The sequence below is a fragment of the Eleutherodactylus coqui genome, chromosome 6, assembly GCF_035609145.1.
Source record: "Eleutherodactylus coqui strain aEleCoq1 chromosome 6, aEleCoq1.hap1, whole genome shotgun sequence".
NCBI lineage: Eukaryota > Metazoa > Chordata > Amphibia > Anura > Eleutherodactylidae > Eleutherodactylus > Eleutherodactylus coqui.
Genome location: NC_089842.1, coordinates 26,746,529 through 26,770,690, shown reverse-complemented (window position 1 = coordinate 26,770,690; position 24,162 = coordinate 26,746,529). Strand labels below are relative to the sequence as shown.

The 24,162-nt window shown below is 47.1% G+C and overlaps 1 protein-coding gene across 1 annotated transcript in view; it reads right to left on the bottom strand.

Moving 5' to 3' along the window:
• Positions 1-21,807, bottom strand: part of LOC136631975 (chymotrypsin inhibitor Ani s 6-like) — a 95,432-nt gene extending 73,625 nt beyond the window's left edge. The window contains exon 1 of the mRNA XM_066606493.1: positions 21,793-21,807. The gene's annotated coding sequence lies outside the window, so the exon portion shown is untranslated. The remainder of the gene's footprint in view (positions 1-21,792) is intronic.
• Between the last annotated feature and the right edge of the window lie 2,355 nt (positions 21,808-24,162).

Here is a 24,162-nt window from a genome sequence, read left to right as displayed (position 1 = left end):
CACAAGGTGTCCGGGCTCAGGACCCCCCTAAGGACCACCAGTAGAGAGGAGCATCTGACCAGATTGTTAGGAAGTGTTGGGACCAGTGGATGGGGGCACACATGGTGACCAAGCTCAGGAACCCCAACAGACTACCAGTAGAGAAGAGCATCTGACCAGACTGTTGGGAGGTGTTGGGACCAGTGGATGTGTGAGGGCATGCAAGGTGACCGGGCTCAGGACGCCCTGACAGACCACCAGTAGAAAGGAGCATCTGACCAGACTGTTAGGAGGTGTTTAGAGATAAGCGAACGTACTCGTCCGAGCTTGATGCTCGCTCGAGTATTAGGGTACTCGAGATGCTCGTTACCACGCGGTACTCGAGTCAATTCCATTTCCTTCCCTGCATGTTTTGCACCATTTTCTGGCCAATAGACATGCAGGGAAGGCATTACCACTTCCTCCTGTGACGTGCCAGCCCTATCCCACCCCCCTGCAGTGAGTGGCTGGCGAGATCAAGTGACAGCTGAGTATATAAGGCAGTCACTCCCGCTGCTCGCCTTAGACACACACTGGCAGAGATTAGGGAGAGTGCTGCTGGTACTATAGGGAGAGTGTTAGGCTATTGTTTGCGTCTGCAAGAACCCCAACGGTCCTTCTTAGGGCCACATCTTACCGTGTGCATTACTGTTGTGGCTGCTAGGAGCAGGTTTGCACCAAATTTTTTTTTCATCTTGGGCTCTGCAGACTATTGCGTTCTCAGTCTGCAGCCAATTATACAGAGTATAGGGGCAGTACTGCTGAGGCAGGGACAGTGCTAGTGTAGAATCCTGTGAGCAAGTACCCCAAAAAGGTCCTCCTTAGGGCTACCTGTGACCGTGTGCATTACTGTTGTGGCTGCTGTGAGTTCTAGTGGCTCACTATTAGCCAGCTTGGCCTTTCTGCAGGCAAGCGTATATTTTTTTTGACCTACAGTGTGCAATACAGTACCACTGTCAGCCTCCAAGTGCAGCCAAATAATTGCCTAATTTTTTACACCGCTCTGTATCTGCTGTATTCGAAATACACCATGCTGAGGGGTAGAGGTAGGCCTAGAGGACGCGACCGTGGACGCGGGCGAGGACGCGGAGGTCCAAGTGAGGGTGTGGGCACAGGCCGAGTTCCTGGTCCAGGTGTGCCACAGCCGGCTGCTGCTGGATTAGGAGAGAGGCAAGTTTCTGGAGTCCCCAGCTTCATATCACAATTTATGGGTTCACGCGGTAGACCTTTATTACAAAATGAGCAGTGTGAGCAGGTCCTGTCGTGCATGGCAGAAAATTCATCCAGCAATGTATCGACCACGCAGTCTTCTACGCCGTCGACTGCTGCAACTCAGAATCCTCTCGCTGCTGCTCCTCCTTCCTCCCAGCCTCCTTACTCCATGAAAATGACACATTCTGATGAGCAGGCAGACTCCCAGGAACTGTTCTTGGCCCCCTGCCTTGATTGGGAAAAAAATGGTTCCTCTCCCACCTGAGGAGTTTGTCGTGACCGATGCCCAACCTTTGGAAAGCTCCCAGGGGCCGGGTGATGAGGCTGGGGACTTCCGGCAACTGCCTCAAGAGCTTTCAGTGGTTGAGGAGGTCGATGATGATGAGATACAGTTGTCTATCTGTGAGGTAGTAGTAAGGGTAGTAAGTCCGAGGGAGGAGTGCACAGAGGATTCGGAGGAAGAACGGGTGGACGATGATGTGACTGACCCCACCTGGATCGCTAAGCCAACTGAGGACAGGTCTTCAGAGAAGGAGGCTAGTGCAGCAGCAGGACAAGTTGGAAGAGGCAGTGGGGTGGCCAGGGGTAGAGGCAGGGCCAGAGCGAGGACTCCCCCCAACTGTTTCCCAAAGCACCCCCTCGCGCCAAGCCACCCTGCAGAAGCCTAGGTGTTCAAAGGTGTGGATGTTTTTCAGTGAGAGCGCGGACGAACGACGCACAGTGGTGTGCAACCTGTGTCGCTCCAAGATCAGCCGGGGAGCCACCAGTACCAGCCTCACCACCACCAGCATGTGCAGGCATATGCTGGGCAAGCACCCCACAAGGTGGGACGAAGGCCGTTCACCGCCTCCGGGTCGCACCACTACCTCTCCACCTGTGCAACAACGTGCCACTCAGATCCAACCCCCCTCTCAGGACACATGCACGAGCGCCTCGCGGCCAGCACCCACACCGTCACCTCTGCTGTCCTCGGCCCCATCCAGCAATGTCTCTCAGTGCAGTGTCTAGCTGTCGCCAGCGCAATTGTTGGAGCGCAAGCTCAAATACGCCGCCACGCACCCGCACGAACAAGCATTAAATGTCCACATTGCCAAATTGATCACCCTGGAAAGGCTGCCGTACAGGCTTGTGGAAACAGAGTCTTTCAAAAATATGATGGCGGCGGCGGTCCCACGCTACTCGGTCCCCAGTCGCCACTATTTTTCCCGGTGTTCCGTCCCAGCCCTACACCAGCACATCTCCCGCAACATCAATCGTGCACTCACCAACGTGGTTACTGGGAAGGTCAACTTAACCACGGACACGTGGCCAAGTACTGGCGGGCAGGGCCACTATATCTCCCTGACGGCACATGGGGTGAATTTGGTGGAGGCTGGGACCGAGTCAAAGCCTGGGACCGCACACGTCCAACCCACACCCAGAATTGCAGGTCCTTCCTCGGTGCTGGTATCCCATGCTGTGGGTGCACACAGACTTGCCATAGCGGAGGTGTACCTGCCTGGCACTTTAAAAATAAACAGAATGTCTAGGGCATAGCGTGTGGGCCGCAGCCAACATGTATTTCCTCTCACGTAACCTCAGCTATTTGGGGCACTGCAATGGCATTTCTTTATATACCGTCTGTGTGTTCCTGCTAGCCACCCATGCTGCTGGTGCACACAGACTTGCCATAGCGGAGTTGTACCTGCCTGGCACTTTGAAAATAAACAGAATGTCTAGGGCATGGCATGTGGGCCGCAGCCAACATGTATTTCCTCTCATGTAACCTCAGCTATCTGGGGCACTGCAATGGCATTTCTTTATGTACCGTCTGTGTGTTCCTGCTAGCCACCCATGCTGCGGGTGCACACAGACTTGCCATAGCGGAGTTGTACCTGCCTGGCACTTTAAAAATAAACAGAATGTCTAGGGCATGGCGTGTGGGCCGCAGCCAACATGTATTTCCTCTCACGTAACCTCAGCTATCCGGGGCACTGCAACGGTATTTCTTTATGTACTGCCTGTGGGTTCCTGCTAGCCACCCATGCTGTGGGTGCACACAGACTTCCCATAGAGGTGTTTTACCTGTCTGTCCCCAAAACACTGACAGACTTGGGTAGGGTGCAGAGTGCAGATGGTTTACCCCTTGCGTTGTCGATGAGGTATCCAACACCCAAACAGAATGAGTAGTGTGTGGACACATGGAGTCCCCATTGCTATGTCACTCGCAGCACCTTGGGCCAAACAAGGTGTTTGCTGGGACCGAGCCTGACCCTGGGCCCGCTCACATACTTCCCACACCGAGCATTGCTGCATTGTGGAGATGTGTAGAAGTGCTGGGCTGACAGCTGAGTCCCATTTATGCCCGCATTTGCAGCTCCTGACGGAGGTGGCACAGGATTGGAAGGAAGATGTAACGTCAATCTATTATCAATTCTCAACAGCATTGTGGGCTATCGCCCCCCCCCCCCCCATTTTTAAACAGGGTCGCTACCTGGCCCTGCCAACCCTCTGCAGTGTGTGCCTCCGGTTCCTCCTCATGGCAGACGCACTTATAAATAGACATGGGGGTGGTGTGGCTATGAAGCCAGCGTGTGGCATGAGGGCAGCTGAGGGCTACGCAGGGGCACTTTTGTGTGCGCTGCGGACGCAGGGTCATGCAGGGGGGGGGGGGGTTGGGCAGCATGTAACCCAGGAGAAGAGGCAGCGGTGTCACCCGCAGGCAGTGATTGTGCTTGGTTGGAGGTAGTGTGGTGCTTAGCTAAGGTGTGCCTTGCTAATGAGGGTTTGTCCAAAGTAAAAATTGTTGGGGGGGGGGGCACTATTGCCGCTATTGTGGCTTAATAGTGAGACCTGGGAACCTGAGATGCAGCCCAGCATGTTGTCCCTCGCCTGCCCTATCCGTTTCTGTGTCGTTTCCATCACTTTCGTAGGTTTTGAAGTTTTGCACAAATGAAAACCTTAGCGAGCATCGGTGATATACAAAAATGCTCGAGTCGCCCATTGACTTCAATGGGGTTCGTTACTCGAAACGAACTCTCGAGCATCGCGAAAAGCTCGACTCGAGCAACGAGCACCCGAGCATTTTGGTGCTCGCTCATCTCTAGATAGAAACAATTCGCACTTTTGGACGAAGAGGTAATACTGATAAAAGACTCCTTCAAAAGAAGGCCAGTTGAATACATAGATTTAACTCAGTCCACCCGGCTTGACTCAATGAAAAACTGTCCTTTAACTGTTTTATTTAAGAATATTAATGTTAACCGACCCTGTTTATAGTAAAGTGTATGCCGTGTGCCCCTCCAACCAGGGGAATATTGTGGATATAAACTATTGTGATAAAAATAAGACACATTGTAGTCCTTAATGAAATGATCAGTAATTTTTATTATAAATATCCATTGCGCTAAGAGATGAAAGTTTCAATTATTGAGAGTCTCTAATAACTAAAAATGAGTGAAAGTGACAAATATGCACTACTCGATGAGATGAAATAGAAAGATTGTGGTATGCATTTGATACTTACCTAGAATTGCTGCTCAACTATAAATATGGATGAGATTTTATTTGTATCTCATCATCAAACCCAGCAATATCTCTTTATCCTTAGTGACTAAAATCCACTTGTCTCTGTGGCATACTACATGGACAAGATTTCATCTTTATATGGATCGTGTGCTATTGATACATAGAGTAAGCGGACTAGTATGTCGTCCACGCATGCGCTGTAAACATAATTACTACTATGAGAAGGAAAGCTTATTACTAGAGATGAGCGAGCGTACTCGGAAAAGCACTACTCGCTCGAGTAATTTGCTTTATCCGAGTATCGCTGTGCTTGTCCCTGAAGATTCGGGTACCGGCACGGAGCGGGGAGCTGCGGGGGAGAGCGGGGAGGAAAGGAGGGGAGATCTTTCTCTCCTTTCTCCCGCCCGCTCTCCCCTGCTCCCCGCTGCGACTCACCTGTCAGCCGCAGCGGCACCCGAATCTTCAGGGACGAGCACAGCGATACTCGGATAAAGCAAATTACTCGAGCGAGTAGTGCTTTTCCGAGTACGCTCGCTCATCTCTACTTATCACCTATGCATCTGCGCCGACTATAGATCATTGCGCAATGTGATGACGCAATGAACGGAACGTACGCTGCGTTCCAGTGGTGGAGCGCTGCAGACGTCACCTCTGATGTGTTACAGCGGTGCCGCCCTGGGGGAGGATCACAGAGATAAGTATATTGTAAATGTACTCTGGAGAACTGCCGCACTTGCTGTGCAACGATCGGACAGCATGATTGCTTATCAGGCTATGTCATGCATGACCAATCGTGAGGTAATTAACCTTTGATTGGGTGCTAACAGGTGAATCACCATAAAGGCCTCTGTGGGTTGCCTTGGTGATGCTCTTTGCACTAGACAGGAGGAAGTGGTTTGATTGGAGCAACCAGACACAACCCCCCTTGTGGGTGGATAATTGGAACACTATATAAGAGTACTCCCTTGGACTACGCTCATTGATACCACTAGCCTACCACCAAGGCTGTTGGTCTGCTGTCCCTCTCTCTTTACTCAGATTTATTTATTACCTTTTCCTTGCTGACTGATTCTAAAAGTATATATGGAATTCAGCTAGCAGCTATATTTATAGCCTAGAAGAGTTTATAGGAAAGAGATGAATTGAATTAGCAATCAGCTACTAGAGAGTTTACCCACATCCTTTAGGTAGTAAGCAGATCATATAAATATCAGATACCTCCAATAGTTAAAATACTGTGGGGTATATTTGCTTAGTTGAGTGACAGCTAATTAATTAGGGTACCAACTGTGGTATTATATCTATCAAGGAGTTATCCACTATAACTATAGGATTTCTACCAAGGTGACAATTTAGGTCATCCAAAACCGACTGAGAGACACTTAATTGGTGGTGGGGGTGGTTGTTTTTTCCATCATGGCTCCCCCTCAACACCTTAAGTTTGGTTCTGTAAACATCTAGATATTGGGGAACCAACAACCTGGGGGTGCTTATATGAATTACTGTGCTCCCAAAGTTTATTTACACTCACTCTAATAAAAGTGTCCTTTAAGATAATTGGTGCTCAATACTGAGAGGCATATCAAGGTCCCTGAGGAGCTCTGGTTTGAAGCAAAACGCGCCGGATCAGATTTATATTCATGTAGCAAATATTAGCCTTTCTGCTACAGTGATTATCTTAGTATTGACTCCCTCCTGGGGGAGATTACTCTATCTCTCAGAGGAAGTGTTACAGTTACATATAATAAGACTCCCTTATAGAGGAAAGTAGGTTTCATCACCAACACAGAAAGGGGTTCTTTACTGTAAGAGCAGTTAGACTGTGGAACTCTCTACCGGAGGAAGTGGTGGTGGCAAAATCCATAGAGGAGTTTAAAAGGGGACTTGATGTCTTTCTGGAGAAGGATATTACAGGATATAAATATTAGGTTAAGTGTCAATCCTGGTATATAGGCAGGTAGGAACTATTAGGGGTTGATCCAGGGAACAGTCTGATTGCCATTAGGGAGTCGGGAAGGAATTTTTCCCCCAAAAGGGCTAATTGGCTTCTGGCCTTGGGTTTTTTTTGCCTTCCTCTGGATCAACACAGTAGGATAGACAGGCTGGACTAGATGGACAATGTCTTCATTCGGCCTTACATACTATGTTACTATGTTATGCCTCAGGGAGTTCATGAGATGACTCACTTATGGTCTTCCTTGATTTTGGACTAACCTTTACTAGTATTTGGGACAATACAGAATTAGTCTATGCACATATCGACCATACCTACTCAAGTAAATAAGTGAGAAGTGATCTAAAGTGGATCTCAGGCCAAATCATTAGTGGCACCCATTATAGTAAGATGAATTTTGGTTAGTGTATAACAAGTCCACATACTAATAGACAAAACCTACTCATGTAGATAAGTGAGAGTGATTCAAAGTGGATTTTTTATCTGAGAGGTTCTATATGTAATTTTTGTTCTGGATATTTTATATTAGGAACAAAAACACTTTTTTCTTTTGTACTATATGTGTTTGTCAGTTTAAATTTTAAATATTATGATTAAAAGTTATATTTTAAGGTCCAATTCAGTGAAGTGGTAAGTATCCTTCAGATCAATTTCTTAATCTCTGCCGTGCACAGAGCAATTATGTCCTCATTATGCACATAACAGATATGAGTTTGGTAATCTCACAAAAATTTCTTTCTATAATTAAGATGTTTCTGCCCTATTAGCCTGATTCTCTTATGTTTGCCTACAATCATGTAGTGAAAAGACAATTGATGTTAGCTGTCTTTCACTGTAGTCTCAATCTAATTGGATTGATAAGGGCTAACTACACTCATCTTCTAGTAATAGCAGCAAAGAAAACAGCACAGCACAAGCGCAGACATGTACGTGATACAAAAGAGTCAGGGGCGAGGGCAAAGTCTGGGTCAAGCAAATAGTCAAAAAACTGGGAGGCAGACAATTTCAACAACGCGAGTGCAGGAGAGACCGAACTAACACTAGCACCAGCAGAAAGACACAGAGACGTTTAAATGCTGTCAGAGCTCCTGCCCCAGCAGCTAATTGGGGCTGGGAGCCTGACAGCAACAGCATAGAATCACCAAGGCACTGGGAAAACCACCCCCAGCCTTGCTGGACAGGCGGAGACCAGGGACGCGCGCCTGGTCACCATGGTGATAGGACGCGGGGCGGCACCCATTGCGTCCCTAGCAATCCGGCGACGAGGAAGAACGCGGCGGCCAGGGGAGGTTGCCAGGACCAGGGCTCCTCTGCGCCGCACAGCAGCAGACTGATTGACAGGGTTGGCAGCGCGGGCACGGGGGCCCCATGAGCCGCCGATCCTGCGGATGATGAGGGAACACTTAGCTAACCTAAATGAATTCAAGTCTCCAGGTTCAGATGAATAACATCCTAGGATAGAGGATGAAGGAAGCAGCGGAGATAATTGCTGAACCCCTTTCTGTAATTTTTAAAAATTCCTGGAGAACAGGAGTGTTACGATCATGTGGGCAAGCTAAGCATGGGGCCCACATGATCGTATCCAAAAAGGACCAGAAGGATGCACGCAAACAGGTTGCACACAGGTTTCAGGCAACTGACACTGTGCTAAGGAAGGTCGGCATGACCCTACCTGAGTGGGGACATTGCCCCAATTAGGGCAGCCCAACGGTCTGTAGCAAGAGTGTAGGTGGATCCCAGTAACATTTCTGTAGAAAAGTATAGGCGAACCCCTCAAACTATTCAGTAGAAACTGCATAGGCGGACCCCAGTAACATTTCTGTAGCAAAAGTATAGGCAGATCCCTGTTACATTTCTGTAGCGAGAGTGCAGGCGAACCCCTGAAACATTAGTGTACCAAGAGTACAGGCAAACACCTGAAATAATTTGGTTACCAAGAGTGTAGGCGAAGGCAAGAACAATTAGTTAGATAACAGTATAGGCGAGGGTCAGAAAAACTGGTGTACCGAGAGTAGAAGTGCACCCCTGAAAAATTGCTCAACCGTGAGGGCAGGTAAAACCCATAAACATTTTTTAAAGATACAGCTCACTGTTGCTTAATTTGTAACAGAGCCTGGAGGCAGCCCTGTGAGAAAAAATTGGTTTCTGTTAAAGTATCAATACTTTTGAAACTTTGAAAAATTGTAAAAAACTTTTTAAACAGAGCCTTTTGGGCCGCAGAAAAAATGGCAGTTTAGCGTGATGACATGCTGTTTTTTTTAGGAGGAGGAGTAATAATATCTGAGAATGATTGACAAAGCTAATTCCCCATTTTTTTGTGGTGATAGAGAATGCATTTTTCTCCCGTTGCAGCAAAAAGAATCATTAGGTTCCGTTGCTTTCCGCTGGTGGACAAGAGAAGTCTGGGGAAATCCAGCCTTTGTTCATCTTTATAAGTGTAAGCATGTCGGCACTGGCAGTTGACAGGTGGGTTCACTTATCCGTGATGATTCCTCCAGCTGCACTAAACACCCTCTCTGACAAGATGATAGTGGCAGGGCAGGTCAGAATCTCCAGGGCGTACAGTGCAAGTTCATGCCACGTGTCCAGCTTTGACACCCAATAGTTGTATGGAGCAGACGCATCATAGAGGACGGTGGTACGATCGGCTACGTACTCCCTCACCATCTTTTTACAGTGCTCCCTCTGACTCAGCCTTGACTGGGGAGTGGTGACACAGCCTTGCTGGGGAGCCATAAAGCTGGCAAAGGCCTTGGAGAGTGTCCCCTGACTGCGCTGGACATGCTGCCTGATCCTTGCGCCCCCCCTACTACTTGGCCCTCTGAACTGTGCCTTCTGCCACTAGCGCTGTCAGATGGGAACTTTAGCATCACTTTTTCCACCAGATCCCTGTGGTATTGCATCACTCTCGTACCCCTTTGCTCTTCGAGAATGAGAGTGGAAAGGTTCTCCTTGTACTGTGGGTCGAGAAGGGTGTACACCCAGTAATCCGTGTTGGCCAGAATGCGTCTAATGCGAGGGTCACGGGAAAGGCAACCTAACATGAAGTCAGCCATCCGGCCAGGATCCCAGTATGCAACACATCCCTGTCCTCATTAGGAAGATGACTTTCAGGATCCTCCTCCTCCTCTTCAGCCCATACACACTGAACAGTTGAGAGGCAAGCAGCATGGGTACCCTCTGCTGTGTGCTCAGCTGTCTCTTCCTCCTCCAAAACGCGCTGAGATATAGGCATGAGGGTGGTCTGGCTACCAAGTGACATACTGTCATCCCCCGTCTCCTGTTCCAACCGCAAAGCGTCAGCCTTTATGCTTAGCAGCGAACTTCTCAGCAGGCTAAGCAGCGGGATGGTAACGCTAATGATTACCGCATCGCCGCTCACCATCTGGGTAGACTCCTCAAAGTTTCCGAGGACCTGGCAGATATCTGCCACCCATGCCCACTCCTCAGTAAAGAATTGCGGAGGTTGACTACCACTCCGCCACCCATGTTGCAGCTGGTATTCCACTATTGTGCTACGCTGCTCGTAAAGCGTAGCCAACATGTACAGCGTAGAATACCAGCGCATGGGCACACCGCACAGCAGTCAGTGCTCTGGCAGCTAAAACCAACGTTGCAGGGTCCTCATGGTGGCAGCGTCCGTGGTGGACTTCTGGTAATGTGTGCAGACGCGGCGCACCTTGCCGAGCAGGTCAGACAAGTGGGGGTAGTTTTTCAGAAACCGTTGAACCATCAGATTAAAGATGTGGGCCAGGCATGGCACGTGTGTGAGGCTGCCGAGCTGCAAAGCCGCCACCAGGTTACGGCCGTTGTGCCACACGACAATGCCCGGTTGGAGGCTCAGCGGCGAAAGCCATAGGTCGATCTGCTCTGTCAGACCCTACAGCAGCTCGGGGGCCGAGTGCCTCTTGTTACCTAAGCTGATTAGTTTCACCATGGTTTGCTGACGCTTGCCCACCACTGTGCTGCCGCGCCACATGCTATCGAATACTGGCGACGTGCTCACACTTCTTAATTGAGAAGTAGACGTGGCAGAGGAGGGGGAGGGTTTGGAGGAGGTGGCAAAAAACGCAGCAGAAACCAGAACCGGGTAGGACCTGCTATTCTGGATGTGGGTAAGACGTGAGCGGTCCCAGACTCTGACTCGGTCCCAGCCTTTACCAAGTTCACCCAATGTGCCGTCAGGGAGATATAGTGGCCCTGCCCGACAGTACTTGTCCACGTGTCCGTGGTTAAGTGGACCTTCCCAGTAGCCTCGTTGGTGAGGGCATGATTTATGTTGCGGGAGACGTGCTGGTGTAGGGCTGGGACGGCACACCGGGAAAAATAGTGGTGACTGGGGACCGAGTAGCGCGGGACCGCCGCCGCCATCATGTTTTTGAAAGCCTCCATTTCCACAAGCCTGCACGGCAGCATCTCCAGGCTGATTAATTTGACAATCTGCACATTTAATGCTTGTGCATGCAGGTGGGTGGTGGCGTATTTCTGCTTTTGCTCCAATGCTTATGTTAGCGACTGCTGAACGCTGCGCTGAGAGACATTGCTGGATGGAGTGGAGGACAGTGGAGGCGAGGGTGTGGGTGCAGGCCGGGAGGCGCTCGTGCCTGTGTCCTGGGAGGGGGATTGGATCTGTGTGCCATGTTGTGACATAGGGGAAGAGGCAGTGGTGTGACCCGGAGGCAGTGAATGGCCTTTGTCCCACCTTGTGGGGTGCTTGGCCATCATATGCCTGCGCATGCTGGTGGTGGTGAGGCTGATAGTGGTGTCTCCCCGGCTAATCTTGGTGCGACACAGGTTGCACACCACTGTTCACTGGTCGTCCGTGCTCTCACTAAAAAACATCCACACATTTGAACACCTAGCCCTCTGCACGGAGGCTTGCCGCGAAGGGGTGCTTTGGGAAACAGTTGGGGAATTCTTCGCTCTGGCCCTGCCTCTACCCCTAGCCACTCCACTGCCTCTGCCAACCTGTCCTGCTGCTGCACTTGCCTCCCCTTCTGAAGCCCTGTCCTCAGTAGGCTTAGCAAACCAGGTGGGGTCAGTCACCTCATTGTCCAGCTGCTTTTCCTCCAATCCTCTGTGCGCTCCTCCCTCGGACTTACTGCCCTTACTACTACCTCACTGACAGACAACTGTGTCTCATCATCCTCATCCACAAAAAGCTCTTGAGACAGTTGCCGGAAGTCCCTAGCCTCATCACCCGGACTCAGGAAACTTTCCAAAGGTTGGGCATCGGTCAAGACAAACTCCTCAGGTGAGAGAGGAACAGTTTTTTTCCCACTCATGGCAGGTACCCAAGAACAGTTCCTGGGAGTCTGACTGCTCAGAATATGTCATTTTCATGGAGTGAGGAGGCTGGGAGGAAGGAGGAGCAGCTAGAGGATTCAGAGTTGCAGTCCCTAGGCCGGGAATAGTGGACTGTGTAAAAGACTGGGTGGTCGATACATTGCTGGACACATTTTATGCCATCCATGACAGGACCTGCTCGCACTGCTCTGTTTGTAATAAAGGTCTACCACGCGGACTCGTAAGTTGCGATATGAAGCTGGGGAGCCCAGAAACTTGCCTCTCTCCTAATCCCGCAGCAGTTGGCTGTGATTCACCACGCCCAGGAACTCGGCCTGTGCCCACTCCCTCACTTTAACGCCCGCATCCGCGTCCTCGACCCTTACCCCTACTCCTCATCATGGCGGATTAAGAATAGAGCAGGGCCCAAATAAATTACCTCATTGTACAACACTGACAACTATGGCTAATTCACCGCACACGGAGACTTGTAGATAGCGGAGGCTCTATGCTGTGACTTGAAAAAATTAACCCGCTGTCTTGCGCTGATACCTAGGGGTAATTTACCGCTCGCAGAGACTTTTAGATAAGAGAGGCTGTATGGACTGGGAGAAGACTCTAAAGCCAGTGGATAGTGCTGGTAACTGCGGCTATCTCAACCCCACCAAGGAAAGGGTATTGTGAGACGCTCTGCACAGCGGCAGAGCTGAAATACTTTGCAGTGGCCCCAGTAATATTACAGTACTGTTTAGTGGTGAGACCTCTGTCTCACCGCCTAGATGCGTAATGCAAAAGTTGGTGAACTACTGCTTCCAGCCAGCCACAACTGTAAAGCACAGGGTGAGATGTAGCCCTAAGAAGGAGCATTGGGGTTCTTGTACGGAGATCAGGACTGTATAACTTTTCCTATAGAAGTCGCTGCGTCCCTAAACTCTGTTTTATGCACAGCACACACAGAACGGTATAACTGAACTACATTGCAGTAGGCTAGAAAATTTCAGAGTGCAGTTTCACGGTGAGAGCTCGTTGTACGGCACTGCAGGCTGAGAACGCTATAACTGCAAGGCTGGGAACAGGCCTAGATGTGTAAAACAAAAGTTGGTGCACTACTACTCCCAACCAGCCACAACTATAATGCACATGGTGAGATGTAGCCCTGAAAAGGACCGTTGGGGTTCTTGCACAGAGGATCAGGAGGACTGTAAAACTTTCCCTATATAGGTAGCTCTGTCCCTAAACTCTGTTTAATACACTGCAGACTGAAAACGCTCTAGTTGAAATGGCCTGCACAGCCCAAGATGCTTAAAAAAAAATTGGTACACTACTGCTCCCAGCCAGCCACAACAGTAATGCACACGATGAGGAGTAGCCCTAAGAAGGACCATTGGGGTTCTTGAAGACAGGATCCTATGCTAACACTATCCCTGTATAAGCAGCAGCACTTTCCCTAACCTCTGCCAGCATGCGTCTGAGGTGAGCCGCGGGCGGGACCAGTTTAAGTACTCTGCGATCACCTGATCGGCCCAGCCACTCACTACTGTGGGGGGGGGGGGGGAAGAGCGTTGGCACGTCACAGGAGGAAGTGGTAATGCCTTCCCCGCATGTTTATTGGCTAGAAAATGGCGCTAAACATGCAGGGAAGGAAATGGAATTGACTCAAGTACCGCGTGGTGCTCGTCTCGAGTAACGAGCATCTCGAGCACCCTAATACTCGAACGAGCATCAAGCTCGGACGTGTGTGCTTGCTTATCTCTAGTAATTATAGATTCTGCACACTTTTTCATGGTTACCATGGTTACATGCAATAAAAGCTTATCACAATCACATTAAACAAGTGCAATTTACTTTTTTTAATCACACCCATTTATTTGAATGGGCGATTTTTGTACGAAAATCGCAGCAAAATAGGACATGCTGTGATTTTTTTGGGACTGTTCGTCTGATTAATAACCTGTGAATAGAACCATTCATAACAATATGCTTTATTTCTATCTGGTTTTGGTCTGATTTTTTTGAGACCGGTAATTGGCTGGAAAAAATCACTTGTGTGAATATACGCTCAAGAATATTCCTATATATGAGACTGAAGGCACGTTGTGAGATGCGCTGCTGTACAGAAGTCGCAAAGGTCTCATTGGTGGCAATAAAAAATCAGTCTCATGTATATTTCCATGCATAGGATTATATGAGAGTGATTTTAAAATGTAATTTGCAACTTCTGTACACCAATATATTCCTACAGTGGGGCAGTAAGGCTATTACTGTAGAGGGGACAGTGCAACTATAAATGACTACAGGGGATGGTACGGCAAAATAATACTACAGGGAGACAGTATGGCTATTCTTTACTACAGTGGGGCAGTATGGCTATTACTACAGGGGGACAGTACGACTATATATTACTTCAAGGTGACATTAAAGCTATAACAATGGGGCATACTCTACAACTAGAGGAAAGAAAATGTATATGCCAACATAGAAGGGGATTCTTTACTGTAAGAGCAGTGAGACTATAGAACTCTCTGCCTGAGGAAATGTTGATAGTGAACCCACTAAAACAGCACAAGAGGGGTCTGGATGCCTTTCTTGAGTGTAACAATATTGCATGTTACTCCTTTAATCACTGATTACTTCAGAAGGGTCGATGATCCAGGGATTATTCTGATTGCCAGATTTGGAGTCAGGGAGGATTTTTTCCCTTTAAATGAGGAAAATTGACTTCTACCTCTTTGGGATTTTTTGCCTTCCTCTGGGTCAACATTGCAGGAAAAAAGCTGAACTGGATGGACATATGTTTTTTTCAACCAAAAATACTATATTACTGGTGGATAGTATGGCTCCTTATTTACTAAGAAATTTTTTTTATGACTGTGAGGGGCATCAATGAGTGGAACAGGTTGCCATGAGAGATGGTGAGTTCTTCTTCAATGGAAGTCTTCAAACAGAGGCTGGACAATACTGTTGATTCATGTTCAGTCTGTGATCTATTAGTATACCCAAGTCTTTTTCACATGCGCTGCTGCTTAGCCCAATTCCTCCCATTCTGTATGTGCTTTTTTCATTTTTCTTGCCTAGATGTAGGACTTTGCATTTCTCCTTGTTAAATCCCATTCTGTTAGTCGCCGCTCAGTGTTCAAGCTTTACTAGATCTTTCTGAATCCTCTCTTCTTCTCTAGTGTTAGCTATCCCTCCTAGATTTGTATCTTCACGAGTCTAGTCTGCAGAGTGCACCCTGTAGAACCTTAGACTCCACCTACATTTCTACACCCCATCAACACATGTAAAGGATCTAACTACCTGTCACAGGCCTGAAAGACAGGCCATACCATGTAATAAGCAAAGTGTGGTTGACCAACATTAAATTAGCATTTTAAAGTGACGTTAACATTTACATTCATTATATAGGAGTCCACAGCCTTTTAATGGAGTGTAAAATCCTGTACACTACAAATCCATATCCATATACTGTACTGCACGTGTCTGTCTATACACTGACCAATTACTGCATTGAGTCCAGTAGCGGGGTACCATATAATGGCCGCAGGACGATCTGCTCTCAGATAATATTCTGAACTCTACTCTGCAGAGCAGATGGCAATGGATAAATATGGGTACACTGAATGAACTAGAAGACACGTGATATTGCATTTATACTTCACTGTTATTATTCAGCATCAGTTGGTTTATACAATGAATTATACAAAACATTAAATAAGTTGCCTGGAACAGTATCACTCTTGTCTAGGGGGAGAGTCTTGATTAGAGATGAGCGAGCACCCAAATGCTCGGGTCCGCGTTATTCGAGTCGAGCTTTTCGTAAAATTCGAGAGCTCTACTCGAGTAACGAACCCCATTGACTACAATGGGAGACTCGAGCATTTTTGTATGTGGAACGCAGGGTCCCGAGCTTTTTTTTTGGTTTTCTCTCTCTCTCTGCCTAAAAATTTGCCATTGACGCGCGCGCTGCGACGGGAGGGGCCAAAACAGGCACGTCACACCAGGGAGGAGCCAAAAACAGGGGCGGGTCGAACACGGCATGATGCTCGTTTGAGTAACGAGCACCATCGAGTACGCTAATACTCGAACGAGCATCAAGCTCGGCAGAGTACGTTCGCTCAACTCTAGTCTTGACATACCAGACACAATCCTTGGACAAGAGTGGTGCTGTTTTTGAAAATCAGGCTGATAAAATGATATAAGAAGATGACTGTACATTAAGATTGTGACTCTATTCCATGGCATGTACAAAACAGGTGACTCTATCTGTAGTCAGGCACTAATGATTGAGAGTCGGTTGAGGACACTTGGTGCTCTTGATGCATTGTGGGATGTCTTCATCTGTCAGCACATATCCTTCGGTACATACACAATGGGGCATACATTTTTCACCTGGCACATAGTGGATTCCCAGGGTACTGCAGGTCACCTGGGGCGTCCTGGTACATTCCCTGAAAATCATACGTGCTGGACAGGTGACGTTACAGGAAGACACCGGGACACAGATGTGGGACTCTTCAGACTGGAAGACATATCCTTCTGTACAGTGACATGTAGATTCACAGGATTTTTTGCAAGATGTAGCATTGAGATTGTCGCAAGTGTTGAAGCAGAGAGGCTTGCAGCTCAAGAGGCTGTTGTCGGGGCACTTAACACCTGCAGGTGAGAAACCAAAAATACTTTACATAAAGAAGCCAACAATATCTGTATGACCTGGAGGCAAGTCATTTTACACATTTCAATTGCTAAATTAAAAGATGTCCACATTCACTGACAGTACAGAGCCTTATCCCTCAGTGACCGCCCATATGTACTTTTATGACAGTCACAAAGAGGCTTTAGGCTACTTTTTACAGTAGCCTAGTCTGAGTGAAGCACAGGAATCCAGTGTCAGTAGTAATGGGTGCTCCTCTGTCTTATGACAATGGGGTTCCAGCTTTAATGGCTGGCTCAAAGAAACCTCTGATCTTGCTTGTTTTATCCGTTAACAATTTCAGAAGGAGGGGGCTACCTCTGTTATCCATGAGCCCCCCCCCCCCCCCCCCCCTCAATGTGATCATAGGGTTCTGATCAGTTTCCATGTCAGCCAGACACCTAACAATGGCCTCCGGGTACACCAGGCTATGTCAAAGGCAGGGTCTAATAGACCTAGCTGTCATAGGTATACTGCACTGCATTACAAAAGTAGTGCAGTGAATTATAGAAGTCACTGAAAAGATTACATCTTGAACAAACTTGTCAAATGACCCGCCAATAAATATCACCTGCCTAACGCAGGAGGAAGTGCAGAGTCAGTTAAAAAAGATTAAAATTGACAAATCGCCGGCGCAGATGGAATACACCCAAGGGTTCTAAGGAACTAAGTGATGTGATAGATAGACCACTATTTCTAATATCTATGGACACTATTGAGACCGGAGTTGTACCACTGGATTGGCGTATTGACAATATGGTTGCAATATACAAAAATGGGTCTAAAAAAAGAGCCTGGTAACCACCGGCTGGTAAATCTCACTTCTATCATTGGGAAAATATTGAAGGGGTTTCTGAGAGATGCCATCCTAGAATATCTCAAGGAAAACAATGGTATACCTCCTCACCAGCATGGGTTCATGAGGGGTCAATCATGTCAGACTAATCTGATCAACTTCTTCGATGAAATAAGCTCTAGGCTGGACCAGGGAGAGTCTATGGATCTCATATATCTGGATTTTTCTAAACCATTTGACACTGTGCCGCATAATAGGCTGATATATAAAATGAGACAGCTCGGATTGGGCGAAAACGTGTGTATCTGGGTAAAGAACTGGCTCGGAGATAGAAAGCAGATGGTGGTAATAAAAGGTTCATACTCAGATTGGGTCACCATCGCTAGCAGGGAAAAAAACAAATTATGCAAAGATAGGATCAAAATTGCCAAGGAGGAGGCAGAAAGACTGATTGCCAAAGACAGCAAAAACAACCCGAAACTATTTTTCAATTATATTAACAGCAATAGGATTTGCAGGGAGAGCACTGGCCCTTTAACAAATAATGCAGGGGAAATCATTGAAGATGATGGAGGGAAGGCAAATCTATTAAATAGTTTCTTTTCGAGTGTATTCACAAACGAAAAGGAAATGCCACACAAGATGCAGGGGAATAAAATGAACCCCTTACAAAATATGTCATACCTAACACAGGAGGAAGTGTGGAAGCGATTAAAGAAGACTAAAATCGACAAATCACCAGGCCCAGGTGGAATACACCCAAGGATACTAATGGAACTAAGTGACGAGATAGGTAGGCCGCTATATCTAATATTTCTAGACACTATCAAGACCGGGGTTGTACCATTGGATTGGCGCATTGACAACGTGGTTCCAATTTACAAAAAGGGGAGCAGAAGAGCATAGAAAAATAAAAATGTTCCAGGGCCTTGTAATGCAGTGACAGAAAAAAAAAATGTTAACTTTAATTGTGGTAAAATGTAAAAAACTGTACATGTTAGATCTCACACAAACATTATTTTTATGTAAATCAAAGTGGTGCCATTAAAAAAAGCAAGTCATGGCACAGAAAAACCTTCATACAACGATGTATCAAAAATAAAACATTTATGGTTAAAAATATATTGAAAAATATTGAGTTAAAGATTAGAAAATTTAAAAAAAACAAAATACATAAATCTACTCTCAGAACCACTTGTTATGATCCTAAGATGCTGACCATGAGGTGTCTAATCTGCAGTAACATTACAATGCTGTGTATAAACATGTATGGAGGCCATTCAGATAATGATGACTTACTTCTAGCAGCAATCAGAGACACGAAACAGGCTGAAAAAGACAATAAATCTCAGTATTAGGAGAAGAGTCAATGCTCTAGTATAAAACACAGAATACTGCAGATTGAGGGTTTAGTCAGACGGGCGTTTTTAGCCGCGATTTGCCCATGCGCATGCGTCCGGCGATTTTATAAAACCATTGCTTTGCAATGGTATCGGACACATGAGCGCTTTTTATGCGCTCGTCCGATAAATTATAGAACAGAAATCGCAGATCGCACCTATCTGCGATTCCTGTTCTCTTCTCTATATGCGCTCAATGGGGCTGGCGGCAGCAGCGCCGACCCCATTGAGAACATATAAAATACAAATCATTCTTCTCTGCCACAGCTGTAACAGCTGTGGCAGAGAAGAACGATGTTTGCCCATTGAATTCAATGGAGCCGGCAATACAACCGTCTCCATTGAAAGCAATGGGCTGCCGGCGTGCGCTGGATGAATTGTCGGGAAGGGGTTAAATATATAAGGCCTTCCCTGCAATTCATCCTAAAATGTGTTAAAATAAAAAAAAAATTGTATACTCACCTTTCCGCTGCAGCCGGAGTTCTGCCGCGGTCGCTGTCAGTTCTCCTGAACTGCTTCTCGGCACTATTCAGCCGGCGGGGCTTTAAAATCCCCGCCTGCTGAATTATCTGCCTCTGATTGGTCACAGCCTGACCAATCAGAGGCAGGTTTCACTAACACACCCATTTATGAATTCATGAATGGGTGAGTGACTGCTGCCTCTCATTGGCTCAGCGGGAGCTGCCCCTGATTGGTCCCGCTGAGCCAATGAGAGGCAGCAGTCACTCACCCATTCATGAATTCATGAATGGGTGTGTGAGTGAAACCTGCCTCTGATTGGTCAGGCTGTGACCAATCAGAGGCAACTCATTCAGCAGGCGGGGATTTTAAAGCCCCACCGGCTGAATAGTGCCAAGAAGCAGTTCAGGAGGACTGACAGCGGCCGCGGCAGAACTCCGGCTGCAGCGGAAAGGTGAGTATACAATTTTTTTTTTATTTTAACACATTTTAGGATGAATTGCAGGGAAGGGCTTATATATTTAAGCCCTTCCCGACAATTCATCCCGGGCTTGCCCGCAGCGCATTGCTTTCAATGGAGCCGGCTGTATTGCCGGCTCCATTGAATGCAATGCGCTGGACAGCTCCGGCCCGTTTCCAATGAAACGCGGCTAGGAGCAGATTTTCAGGCGTTTTTTCGGCGCCGGTCACGCGATTTGCGCATGCGCATCCATCTTGCGATGCGCAAATCGCGCGAAAAAACGCACGTGTGACTAAGGCCTGAATCGGAAATCATGAAATTTTGGAGAAGTCACTTTAAAATAACGTTATCGTCTGTATTATGTGACTCACCTGCTACCAGCAGTTGTAGGAGCTTCTGAGAAGAAGACATCTTAGATTTATACCTGAAAATAAACCAGAAACTGTTAAGGAATAGAGATGAGCGAGCATAGTCGTCCGAGCTTGATACTCGTTAGAGTATTAGCGTGTTCGAGATGCTCGTTACTCGTAACGAGTACCACGCGATGTTCGAGTTACTTTCATTTTCTTCCCTGAGAAATGTGCGTGCTTTTCTGGCCAATAGAAAGACAGGGAAGGCATTACAACTTCCCCCTGCAACGTTCAAGCCCTATACCACCCCCCTGCAGTGAGTGGCTGGCGAGATTAGGTGTCACCCGAGTATAAAAATCGGCCCCTCCCGCGGCTCGCCACAGATGCCTTCTGACATAAATCAGGGAAAGTGCTGCTGCTGGTGCTGCTGCTATAGGGAGAGCGTTAGGCGTTATTTTAGGCTTCAAGAACCCCAACGGTCCTTCTTAGGCCATAGAAATCGCAGATCGCACCTATGTGTGATCTGCGATTCCTGTTCTCTTCTCTATATGCGCTCAATGGGGCCGGCGGCAGCAGCGCCGACCCCATTGAGAACATACAGAAGACAAATCATTCTTCTCTGCCACAGCTGTAACAGAGACTATTAGGGAAGAAATTAGGAAAAAGAAAAATAAGCAGGAAAAGAAGAAAGAGAATGAGAAGGTGGGGAGGAGAAGAATGAGCAGAAAGAAGGGTGAGTGAAAAAGAAGAAGAAGAGAAAAAAGAAGGAATGGAGGAAGGAAGAAGAAATAAAGCGAAGTAGAAGAAGGAAAAGTAGGGGAAAAGAGAAGAAGAAAGAGATGGAGAAGGTGGGGGAGGAAAAGAAACAAGAGGAAGAGTGTCAGAAAAAAGAGAAGAAAACACGGAAAGGAAAAGAAAGAGAAGAGGAAGAAGAAAAAGAAATGGGAGGAAACAGGAGTAAAGAAGAGAAGGAGAGGACATAAAGGAATAGGGGCGTAGAGGAAGAAAGACAAGGGGAAGTAGGAGAAAAAAAGAAAATAAGAAAAAGGTGACGAGGAGAAGAAAAAGAAGGGATGAGATGAAGTGGGAAAGAAAGAATTGGAGGTAAGAAAAGTAGGAGGAAAAAAGAGCAAAAGAAGGAAGAAAGGAAAGGAGAAGGTAGAAGAGGAAAAGCAGGAGCAGGAGGAAGAGAAGGATGAAAAAGAGGCGAAAAAGATGCAGGAAAGATGAGGTGAGGGAGGTTAAAAAAGACAATGAAGAGGAGAAAAAGCAGGAGGAAAACAAGAAAAAAAAGGAAAGGAGAAGCGGAAAACAAAGGAGTAAGAAAAAACTGGAGAATAATACAAACTGTATGAAAAGGAGGAGTAAGGAATGAAGGAGAAGAAAAGGACAAGAGGAGGGTGAGAAGAAGAAGAGGCGAGGAAATAAAAGTGATGGTGGATGAGAAGAAATAGATGAAGGATGAGGAAAAGGAGAAGAGAGCAATGAAAAAGAGAAGGCATAAAGGAAGTGGAAACCTTGAAGCAGAATGAGAAGAAGAAAGATGAAGGGAAAAAGAAAAGTACACACACTGTAACTAGCAGATCTCAGGAAGACACCGCAGCAGTGTCAAGACATCACACCGGTAATATGAAAGAGAAGACAATGAATTCAGTGATACCTGGTGGGAGATTCTGCCGCTCATGTGAGCAGTCTCATCACTGGGTCTTATATAGGAAGATGTAGGTCACAATGTGCATCAGATGAAGATTATGTAAGAACTCATTGCTTCATGTGAGCGGCTCAGGCTTACAGGGGGTGAGTCATCAGAAGACACTTTGTATTGTTTCTCTACTTCACAATATTTGTCTTCTGAAGCAGCGATGTTCTTGCCAGTCCTTCCTGTCCGCTCTGGCAGTGACGAGAGATGTTGTAATAGTTACTACAAAGTTCATCATCAGAGATTTCCTCATTTTTACTATAATGGATTCACCGAAAGCAGATACTCCAGTTCCAGCAAACAAAACTTGTTTACAAAGTGAAGCCGACTACAATTTCCCAATAAGCATTTAACCCCTTCCCACTGCAGCCCTTTTTATTTTTTACATCCTAACTTTAAAAAAATTCATAACTTCTTAATTTTTACACTAACATAGTTTATTTGTGGCAGAACGAGTTTTGTATTTTTGGTACTATTTAATGTAACATATTAAGTTTTGCAGGTTGGTTTTACAGATTGTGATAAAAATGTACACATTCATCTCTGTGGGAAATGCACGCATAGAAGGAATCACGTTGCCGGCACACACAGATTTCATAGGGACAGAGCACAGGAATGAGGAGGCGGGTAAGTATAAAACAAGGCTCCCTAGACATCCTGTTCCCTGATCTTTGAGCACTATAACATAGTTTATGGAGCTCATGACAGCTTCCCCTTAACAAAAAGTTTTCATGATCTGTACACATGGGGGATAAGCTAATAAATGAATGATAAATAGAGATGAGTGAGCACCAAAATGCTCGGGTGCTCGTTACTCGGGACAAAATTATCGCGATGCTCAAGGGTTCGTTTCGAGTAACGAACCCCATTGAAGTCAATGGGTGACCCGAGCATTTTTGTATGTCGCCGATGCTCGCTAAGGTTTTCATTTGTGAAAATCTGGGCAATTCAAGAAAGTGATGGGAACGACACAGCAACGGATAGGGCAGGCGAGGGGCTACATGTTGGGCTGCATCTGAAGTTCCCAGGTCCCACTATTAAGCCACAATAGCGGCAAGAGTGCCCCCCCCCCCCCGCACTGTCAGCATAAAGATCGTTCTCCTCTGCCACAGCAGTAACAGCTGTGGCAGAGAAGAACGATGTTAGCCCATTGAATTCAATGGAGCCGGCAATACAGCAGGTTCCACTGAAAACAATGGGCTGCAGGCGTGCGCGGGATGAATTGTCGGGAAGGGCTTAAATATGGAAGCCCTTCCCTGCAATTCATCCAGAAATGTGTAAAAATAAAAAAAATATACCATATATACCGGCGCATAAGGCGATGGGGCGTATAAGACGACCCCCCAACTGTCACCTTATACGCCGGGAATACAGCGGAGCAAAAAATAAAAATCATTACTCACTTCCCCCGGCGTTCTGCGGCGCTGCTGCAGGATGTCGCTCCCTCCTGGTCCCCGTCAGAGCATTGCTTTCTGGACGCAGGGCTTGAAATCCCCGCCTCCAGAAAACACACGTGCCTTCAGCCAATCACAGCCAATGACAATGATGTCATTGAATGGCTGTGATTGGCTGATGGTGTGTGTTAGCTAATCACAGTAGCTTTCTGGAGGCGGGGATTTCAAGCCCTGCGTCCAGAAAGCAATGCTCTGCCAGGGACCAGGAGGGAGCGACAGCCTGCAGCAGCGCCGCAGAACGCCGGGGGAGGTGAGTAATGATTTTTTTTTTTTGACACTTTCTTTTTTTTTTGTATTACCGGCATATAAGATGACCCCCAACTTCAGAGCAGATTTTTCGGGGTTCAAAAGTCGTCTTATACGCCATTATATACGGTATATACTTACTTTGTCCCGGCAGACAGAGTTCAGCGCGGCCGGCCTACAGTGGGTGTGAAGGGGGTGTGAGTCAGACCTGCCCCCTGATTGGCTCAGCGCTGAGTCTGACTCACACCCCCTTCACACCCACTGCCGGCCGCCGCGGCTGAACTCCGTCTGCCGGGACAAGGTAAGTATATATATATATATATTTTTTTTTATTTTAACACATTTCTGGATGAATTGCAGGGAAGGGCTTATATATTTAAGCCCATTGCTTTCAGTGGAACCTGCTGTATTGCCGGCTCCATTGAATTCAATGGGCAAACATCGTTCTTCTCTGCCACAGCTGTTACAGCTATGGCAGAGAAGAATGATTTGTCTTCTATATGTTCTCAATGGGGTCGGCGCTGCTGCCGCCGGCCCCATTGAGCGCATATAGAGAAGAGAACAGGAATCGCAGATTGCAGATAGGTGCGATCTGCGATTTCTATGGCCTTAAGAAGGACCGTTGGGGTTC